We start from the raw sequence: 10,793 nt of genomic DNA on the forward strand, positions 1-10,793 counted from the left end.
GAATTGCACGCTGCCATTAGATAGAGATCTTTTGGACTCTTGTTTTTGGCATCTCAGAGGAAATATGCTCTCCACCTGCTGCTCTGTCCCATGCAAACACCATCCCCACGCAGCAGCGTTTCCTGTGTCGTGGGCAAACCCTGCCATCTAGTGCATCCAAATGTGTACTGGCCTCACAACATACCTGCAACAGCTGTCTGGACCCCCGCACCGCTTGCAGCAGCAATTTACCTAGGAGGCAGAGCTGTGCAAATAATCCTTCCAGAACTTAGATTAATTCTCAAAAAGAGTCATTTTCATTTAGATTTAGAAAATGGCATCTCTGCCCGTAATAAAACAGGTAAGCAGACACAGAGGCTTCTTACATTGATCTTCTATACTTCTTAGGTTCCCATTGCTCTAACTTGCTAGGTTCAGCATCCAGGAAATCATATTATCGTCGCTTGAGCTTTGTGGTCTCCTCTCGTCCTATTGTTCAGTTGGGGTTACAATCATTACGTCAAGCAGCATGGCTTGCAAAAAAAAAGACAGAGTACATAGTCATAGACTACCTTAGGGGTTGTCAGAAAACAAAATTGGACTTACGAGTCCAAGTATGGCCTGACTTCCTTGCACAAGATTGAGCATTGTCCATGTGCATTATACAAAACACACTGACTTCCTCTGAAGAATCAGGCCTGGGCCATCGTCGCAGAAGGAATATCAAACTGGACAGAAAGGTTATTATTTAATCTCACAAATTCTGTTTATCAAAGCAAAATTCTCATTTCTTTTTATAAGAATAGATCATAAATCTTCAGTCCACGTTTGAAAGGCTTAACTCTTCCACGTTTTCTCCGTTGCAGAGCCAAGAATCCTGTTATTCAACAAGAAAACGACCATCCTTTTTACAACTGAACACTGAACAAATATTCACTTTTTTCCTCATCTCTCATCTCTAGGAGGAAGGTATTTATTTTGTTCCACAGTAGCAATAAAATATATTGCTTCAATCCTTCATTAGTTGCCTAATTCAGTTCATTTCAGCTTTTTTTTTTTTTTTTTTTTTTTTTTTTTTTTTTTTCTGGACTGTATTTCTAACCATCTGTCTAGGGGAAAACCTTCTTTACCATTCATTTTTTCCAGCAGTCAATCAGCCTTGCCACAACTTGCACTTTTCTTCAGTTCCATTTCTTTTCTTCCCCACTTCATACAGAAAATTCAAACTAGTAAAAGAGCATACATTTTTCACAATACCCGTTGGAATGAGCCATGATAGATTCTTTACCATTTGTATGGCTTTTGTTTAAAATCAGAGACAAATCAAGGCAGCAGGTGAGCAATCCTGAGCTTCAAGCAGCAGCAAACGTGGCCATAAGCTGCCTTCTCTTGTAACGGCAGAAAAGAGAGGCGCTTCCCTGCTAAACTGCAGCACAGCTCAGCCAGACACCTGGAGAGTGCTCTGCTCCTGTTCCAAGGGATAGAGTGGGGTTTGTGGTGCGGGCAAAGCCCACGCTGGAAGCAGATCAAGCCCCATCCTGATGCTCCCAGAAGCTGAAGCAGAAAGCCCCACTCTCCAAGACTCTTCTTCAGCTCTATGCCTGCCCGTGGAACCACCTTCCTCATCCATTTCCTTTTACTTTCCTGAGGTGTGACAGAACAAATAGGACCTGTTCCAGGAGAAGGCCTGCAAGAAGGGGTCCATTTTTGCCAAGGGAGGTGGAGGGAAGGCAGGCTGCTGTTTGAAGAATGCGCTGGGTTGTGGAGCTCACATCCCAGCAAACTGGGAGAGCAGTAAGTAAAGTCAAGAGGAGAAAGGGTCATACTGGGGAAAGGAGCAGAGGGATACTTGCCTCTAATGTCAGCCCTCTCACACTTCCTATATCTCACAATTCCCTTCTACTCCACAATCAGAGCTATCCCAAAAGCTTCAACATTTCCATCCAGTCTCTGGAAACCATGACCTTTTCCCTCTCCGTCTCCTGTCTGAAAAGCTTCTACCTGAAACCAGCTGCTCTGCAATCCTTTTAACAACTAAACACTCACTAAAATATAATTATTTCCAAATCTTCTCTGTGACTTCTCCTAAGCCTGTTTCACACTCACAGTCTCTGAAAATCTCGTTGATCTCACACTTGCCTTCTGCAGTCCTCCTGATCTGTCCCAGTGTCCTCACCCACATCTCTTGAAATCCTCCAGCCTTCTCCCACTCAAAACCCTGCTGCTGCCACCCTAAAGTGAAATTTTGCCTATGCTACTGAAAAGCCTTGAGCCATCTCTAATCACAATGGAAAACATCTTGCAAGTACTCCCTCACCTACCTGCAAGAAATCCCAATGGTGATCTTCTATGATCTCTGTAATGAAATAAGTCAGATTAGGTAACCACAACAAGTCTTCCTGGCCTTAAAGCTCTCCTGCAAAACAAATCACGTGATCTAGCACACATAATAACACGGATTAAAAGAAGATTCAAGGAGGTCTCTTCCAGTCCCATGTTCCTAAAACTTCTGAAACTACAGATGCCAACAGCACAGCCTAATGTAATCTGCAAAGCTAAACCTATGGATTCGAAGAGGGAGGAAAGCAAGCATAGGTTCAAAGGATCTACGTAGCCTTGATAATACCACCATTACACCCAAACTATTTGTTTTGTATTATTAGACAAGTTACTTACACATCCTGTATTCCCTAGTTTAAACAAGCAAAATGCCAATGGACAAAGAAAAAAAACACAAAAGTTTATTTTTGTAGGAATAATGTGATGACACATTTTCAGCAATATACACTATATTGTCAAGCCTTGATTAGACAAGCCAAATATTTTTGTGTAATTTCTGCAATAAAATACAAAAGCAGCAACATTCAGACACAGAGGCTGGCTTTTGTTACAGTGGGGCTCCAAGAATAACAATGCCATTGTTTGGGGGAAGAAAGTTGCTTGATGTTAACAAATTCATTAAGTCAAAACTAACATGCCTATTAAAGCAGCCATTAGCTGTCTCAGTATTTACAGGCTTGCACCCCAAATGTACTGAGCAATGTCTATCATGGGTCTTGTGTCAAGTGCTCTGGCAGAGTAACGGACAACTGCTGGGGCACTGATACATTTTCCAGCAGATGTTAATGATGATTTATGACTCACATTTCTTCTGTGTACTATGGCAGACATACAACTCGTTTGTGCTACATGCTTGCAAGAGTCATTTCACCCATCCATAACACCACCAAAATGCAACTGCCACAAGTGAAAACCAAGACGTGTTATGGTAGGAGCATACAGGTCTTTAGAACAAGGGATGAGGAAGGGATGAAGAGCACTTTCATCTGCTAAGGCCCCCACTGTTAGAGGGTCTTCAAGCTTCTTCTTAATTTAACGTCTGATCAGCCATCCAAAGTTATCACCCAATGGTAATTTACTCACCAAGCAGGTAAGAACTGCATTTCTCAGACAGGGAGTACATACCAAGACAGGGGTTGAACCCAGAGCTAAGCACAGTCCAGGGCTTCAGTATGTAGCAAATCTTCTTTCTTTTCTTTTTCTTTTTCTTTTTCTTTTTTCTTTTCTTTTTCTTTTTTTTTTTTTTTTTTCTTTTTTTTTTTTTTTTTGGCAAGAGGTTAGAAGATGGATAGTAATTTACCCAAGACAAATTTGGCAAGGACATCAATGTGAGCATTCCAATTTATGATAAACTTCATATATAACAACTTTAGATATCTAGTATTGGTGCCTGACTACACAAATGCAAGGTTTATTTATTTGTTATTTGTTTTTTCATCTGAAGAATAATGTCTCCGCTTCCACAGTGTCCCATATCTTTGAGGGATTTGATCCTAGATAATATAAGAAAAAAATAGTTTCCACAGAATCATCAGGGGAAATTACAGCTGAATATGTCAGAATATGTATTTGAAGTACATATACTGCTAAATATTCATTTTATTTGTTATCAACTACTTTTCCAAATGAAGGGTTTCATTCTTCTGCTTCAGCTGAAACTAGTTAGTGCAGAAATCTCCCAAAATTTCCTTCCTGTTATGTAAGACACTCATATTAAGCAGTCAGCTTTGCCTCTGGAAGGTCATGACGTTGAGTGACCATGAAAACAGGCCACAACTATAGTGGAAAAACTATTCTTATCCATTAAGGATTCATAAGAATATAAATAGATGCAGAGCCCTTAGGAGATCAAAGCTTTTACAGATGTTTCTAATGGAAGGAAATCATTAAGGTACAGGTTAGCCCAGGCATAGTCCAGGTTCACCAACGTCTATGAACTTTCTTGGAGTTCATAGATATAGATAACCTATTTTTGACAAGAACTGTGTTCACATTCTTACCTGTCTACACACACCTTTCATTTTCCTTGGAACAAGTTTCATCATCAAAGAGATCTCATGAATGTTGTAGAGATGTGTGACTCCCATCACAGATAACTGACAGTCTAGAACACCATCTATGGAGTAGTACCATCTGGAAAATCTTTCTTCTCTGCATTAGTTTATATAGAAGAAAAATGTCATGTTTGGAGTGACAGAGACTTAAGTAAAAAAGAAACTTAAAGTTCACTTTAATCCTTAGGTCCCTGGGAAACTCAGCTGCCAAATATCTGTCCTACCCAAAAAGGAAAGCCAAAGAAGCTTTACTCCTACATGTCACTCTTTTAGCAGTCAAGCTTTAGCAGGATTACAGCAAAGCTGTACAAACCACCAGAGACAGATTATCAAACAAACCCTTAGACAGCATGGAGACTATCATGGCAGGATCAGACAGAAAAGACAGATCAGTGTATTATGTTTTTGTATAACCAAATAGTAGTATGAAGTAGCAGCAAATCATCTGTGTTATTCCTCCTTCCTCCACAGGGAATGCATGTTCAGATGAATCCAAATTCAGTTCTTCTGCAGGTCTTTCAAACCTCCAGTGCACAACCTGCTTCCATATTGCCCCATCAACAGTAACACAACCTCCTACTGAAGCATCCACTCTCCTAAAATCTGTTGGTACTGGCAGCAGCTAATAAGCAGGAACAGGCTACAGGTATCTTCACTTCCAGACTTCTTTTCCTTTCCGTATTAAGATTGTCCTATACCAATAGTACTATGGACTATACCAATAGGACTATGCAATACGCCAGTGATCTGAGTACAGATCCTACTGGCCACAAAAAACAGCATTGCATTTACCACATCTGCTGTCCCCATCAAAAGAGAGATACGGGACACAAAGAGCAAACTGCAGTATTTACCACTAAAAATCCATTCATTTTTTTTTTTTTTTTTGGAAGAATGTTCAATTGTAACAAAGAACATGAAGAAGAGTAGATAATCAGTTGCTGTCTCTTATGCTAAATAACTTTTTACTGGTAAACATGAGATTAGACTGACATTGAAGGAAGTTCATACTGCCCCAGCCCTTTGTTGCACTTGTACAGTGTGCTCGTTAGAGCTTATGGCACGCAGGATGTTTGCTCTAGAGTCCTCCAAACTAACATGAGCGATTACAGTCACATAAGAAAATTAACAAACAAATTAATTACACAATAGGGAAACTTGTTATAAAAAGATTGAAGATTATGCTCTAGAACTTCTCACAGGCCTCTCTCCTGTTGCACTGAGCTGAAACAGCCCAGGAAAATCCTGCTGTTAGGAAATATTCATAGAGTTCCTTCTTTGCCTAAGTCTCCCACTTTAATGAATCCCTCCATTTACTGACTCTCTCTGCGTTTGGTCCCATGTGCAGCAGCTGAGTTCTGGCATCCCCTCCAAGTCTCCCCAACATGGGAATACCGACCCCTTTGGTTCTGGAATCAGAATGATCACACGGCACTTATAACATTTCCAGACAGACATAAATACACAGATTAGTCTTTGCTGCATTTTTCCTCATAAAAACAACAGCAGCTTCGAAGTGCATTGGCACAAGCACTGAGATTAAGTATTGCAACCTGCTATTGTTGGCAGGGCTGCACTGGCTTCTTCTGCTTTCCCCACCTCCTTGTAATCCTCTCTCCTCTTGGAGAGTAGTTAAATGCTATGTCCATTCATGTCACCACGGAGTAGTCTTGGCAAATGCATGCCCCAAGGCTGGGATGTTTTTACGAGAACCGTTTTCATATTTCATTGTTTGCCTGGCTGATCTTTTATCTGTTCTAGCAGTTATACAACTAAACATACTGAACCCTCTGTCCGATGATTACATATTCCATGCTGAATTGCAGGATATGGAAATACTGCCAAATGCAGTCCTGGTCTAACTCTGTCGACTTCAGTGCAAAACTAAGAATGAATTCAGTCCTTAAACTCCTTCACACGGATCTTTTGAAAATAAATAGAAGCAAAACCACCAGCAATACGTCTTGCACTTTCTGTATCCATGGCCTTTGATATCCAAAGGCTCTTGTGGATACCTTCTTGCTCTCAGTGACTGGCTTTTGTATACTATTCTGCTCAAAGGTACATACCTAGCGTGATGGATCTCCCAGTTTAAAGCTGAAGCATTTGAGTTTAGAAGCAACAGTTACCAGGTTTGTATCAAAAAAAAAGAAAGCCCTCAGTGGACAGAGCCCTTCCCTTTATTCCTTGCTATTAATACCATCAAAACTCAGAGGAAGGTGGTGGGGAGGTGAGGGAGACAAGAGCAGGAAGAAGCTTGTTTTTCTTATTGACTTGACAGCAGTTTTCCTTCGCTGCCTGCTTCTGGCTAACACAGCAAGAACTCTCTGTTCTACTGAGAGCTGCTGGCAAACTTCCATTTGCTTTTTGCAGAAAATTTCAGAGGATTTTTCAAATTTCTTTTAAACATTCCCAAGCCAAAGGAAAACACATTTTGTTCAGCAGAAATTCCCCTTATTTTTTAAAGTCATTTTTCCTCAGAGAACAGCTTCAGGAGAAAAATGGTGATCTGATCTACTCCTGTGTCATTCATCTATTGCTACTAAATTGAACCACTGACATAGCTTGAGGAAGCTGGTTGATCTGAAGTGAAGCAGAAGACAGAATAACAAGAGTTCAGGAAGGGATTTTCTCCTTGAGAAAATTCTAAAGGAGAAGGGGCACGTGGACAGAAGGAAAAGCAAAATGCACTGGTGATATGTTTAAAAAACAGCTTTCAAAATGTTTTGTACCTTGGATTTCAGGGTGCTTTCAAGGATTCTCAAAGCCTTTCTTGCCAGTATGAACACCCAGACACTTCCCAGTCAGTTTAGCCAGTTTTAACATGGGTTTACCAGTTGCTTTCCTTGCTGTTACTCTCATTCCACACATAACCAACATTTCTGTTCAATGACTTGAAGGTTTCTTTATTTATTCATTTATTTCGGCAAGAGTGGCTGTCTCGCCTCTTACCAGTGAGCCAAATGGCATAAAGGAAGTCAAAACCAAGGGAAAACACAATCATAAAAGCTGCAAAGGAAAGTTTTCAACAAGAACGCACTATTGTGGAGAGTGGCTGTATAACCATCTTTAGCAGCCTTCGTGAGTCACAAACTGAAAAGCTAATAAAAAAGACAGGTCCTTCTAATATTGCAGTTCCTCAGTCCCCAAAGATGGGGGACTACAGAGGGGTCCTTTTCTACTAAATATTTTTTCCCTGTACGACTTCCCTGAGTATCCCTGCTTCTCTTGGCCCTAACAATAATTTGTGTGAACAATTGACTTAATGAAGACTGCATGTTGCTGGCTATTTAGCTGGATCTAGCTATAATTAGACAGCTGACAAAGACTAGCTTGGTTTGTGCTCTGTGATTACATATCATATTTGGTCTGTGTGCAGGACAAAAGATGATTTTTCTTCTTTGTCACTCTCCAAAGTCCTCAGGGGAGTTGATAATCAAATTGGCTGCTTTCTGCCACTTACCTCACAACAAGTAATAAGACACTGTCATCATTATTAAGCTGATAAGTGTGCTGATGTGACATGTCGAGGAATTCAGTCAGCCTCCTACCTATGCCAGTGTTTTCCCCCTTTTTCTGGAAAAAATGTTGCCTCTTAGAGAAAAACCGATAAGCAAATATTTTGTTTGCTTGTTTCATGTTAATGGTCATTTGTCTAGCATCTCCTGAACGCATGAACAGATGTCTGTCCTTAGCAAAAGGAAGCAGTGCAACACAGGAAACCTGTGGCTAAAAGGGCATAAAGAGATGGGGAGTCAGGCCCATATGAGAAAACGATGACTTCAGGGTGGCCTGAAATGGCCCTTTCTAATGATAATGTTTTGGGTTTTTGCCTGTGATATTTCTCTTTTCTCTCAAATCATTGCATTTTTCATATGTAAAGCTCAATCTTCCCATGAAATTCGAGTCTTCTAATGAAAAAGTCAATGAAAATATTTTCAAACAAAAGATATTACTAGAAATATTTTAAGTACACTGAAATAACCACAATAAATTCTGCAATCATGGAGAAAAATAATTCAGACTCAGAAACAACCTAGATCAGATATCTTGAGTAAGAAGATTGATTTTCCAAGACAGTTACTTTTCTAATCACAATTCAGGAACATGTAATCAACAATAGGCTCAAAACTATCTGTAAAAATACTTCGAGCCATTCTTCATCTTCAGGTCACTGAAAAGAGCTAGCGGAGTGTTATTACCAAGATAAATGAGTAAAATGAATTCCTGAAAAATAAAGCCAAATTGAAAAAAACAAATAGGCAAAAAAAAAAAGACTTTTGATCTCTAGTCAGTTAAACCTCCCATTGAAGGCAATGGAAATTATACTCAGATTAGGATAAGATTTCTAACTTGCCAAAAGGGCTTTATATACAGAGAAAGGTTGAGTGGCGGATATTTGCACCTCTAACAACCTGGAAATGTTGCAGATCACACCACATTTCTCCACGCAGAACCTGACAACAGAAAGGTAGAAGAACTTTTCCTCCTGAGAGAAACAGAAATCTTCTATAAACATCCTTCCCCAAACATATGGACTGAAAAAGTAACATCTCCATAGAAACTAGTGAGAAATTTTACCATTACATTAACACCAGGCATTATTTCATTGCATCAGAGGGACAGAGGAGGAATAGAAGTGAAGTTTATGAGCAGATGGTTTTCAGGGAAAAGTTGCATTGTTAATTTTGCAGTTTGAACAACTTAATTTAAGATGCTACAGATTTTCTATCAGGTTGTTTTTGGCACAACAGCAACAGAAAATAATTTACTCATTTTAGCAGTTACCACCAGTTTCTACTTTTCTTGCTCTGTCAAGAATGCCCTGGCTTTTGCTTAGATAGCATACTAATCACAAAAGCTTTTCCACTGTCTCTCCTGTTTCCTTCCTCTTTTATATAGTTCAGTACAGCCTAAGCACCTTGTAACACTCAAAAATGGTACCTCTGGGTACAACTCCCCCCACTAGTTGCCCCCACCAGCCTTTTGGGCAGACCTCCTTGCAGGTCAAGCGGATTGGTAAAAATAGTTCTCCCTGTCTGCCCCACTTCTGATTCATGGTCCTCTTAGGTAACGTCTCTTTCACTTACATGGAATGGCTGGGGCCTCCTGGACCCCAGGGACATTACATCTTCATAAATAAGATTTATTTACAGATATAAATCAAGACACAATGTTTAGAACATGCTACAGAGAAATAGTAAAATTCAAGGAGAAGGAAAAAAGAAGAATCAAAAGTCAAGGATTCTGGCCAAATTCTTCTTAAAATAGCTCTTCCAAGACACAGTGAATATTGTATCAAACTGACACAGGATCTCTAGCCAGCATCTTGGCTTCTTTCATGACTCATTTCACTCAGGCTGGGGAGTAACAATTTCCTCCCTAGCCACTGACTAAAATGGCTAAGACTTGGTAGATATTGTTCAACTCATTGTGACTGATTGGGTTCCACTGTAGGGGAAATAGTGCATTTCATCAAACGCTACTATACAACAAAATATCATTGTCAAGAAGCTCATCCTCTTTCATTCACACCTGCACAACCACACAGCCACACATATATGCACTATCCCACAGCCCGATCATCACCTGCCAGTGTTAACAAGCACAAAGGCAATTACAGAACAAACATCTGTTCAGGATGTTGCTCACAGAATTAGCATCTTTTTGTTGAGATGTCTGCAAGTCTTTGAAGCATTTATATTCTAATTCTGTGCCGTCTACTAATGTAGGGTGGCATGCCTGTAAAGGTAACTTGTGTGGATGTGGCATTCATTGGCATAAGTTCCTGTGGTGCAAAACTTAGGCAATGATGCTAATAGGGCAAAAGTCAGACTTGTACACACAGACAAGATGAAACCTACCTCTTCACATTATTTTTAATTGGGAATTAAGGGATCCTACATGTGTCCTTTGCATGGGAGAAGGTTTTACTGATTTTCCTACAAATAATAAACACTTTATGTACCATCTCCTATTTGGCAAGATGGTCATAGTTTCAAGGAAGTCAGATAATGATTTGAGGGGAAAAAAATGAATTATTGGGTCTTGTCTAAATTCTACTCAAGATAAATGCCAAAGCAAAGTTTGAGTTTTCACTGTATTTCTGAATACTGTCTGACACAACTCTCACTGAGGGCATTGGTAAAATCTTGTGATTGACCTCAGGGGTAATTAAAAATTAAACTGGACAATGACTGCCAAGAGCTGGTGAATGCTCTTGCCAGCTCCCTGGTCATTTGTCCCCACACATTGGTAGCATAGGAAAACAGGCCTAGAAAGGACACTGCAGAGATCATCATGTCCAGACTCCTGTTGTTGCATATAATGCAATTCACAGGTGTCAATTCTTCCTATGCAGAACAATTGAAAAAAAATACATTTGAAATACTTGCAAGCTAGATAAGGACTTCACCACTC

This window comes from Rhea pennata, chromosome 3 (assembly GCF_028389875.1).
Source record: "Rhea pennata isolate bPtePen1 chromosome 3, bPtePen1.pri, whole genome shotgun sequence".
Classification (NCBI taxonomy): domain Eukaryota; kingdom Metazoa; phylum Chordata; class Aves; order Rheiformes; family Rheidae; genus Rhea; species Rhea pennata.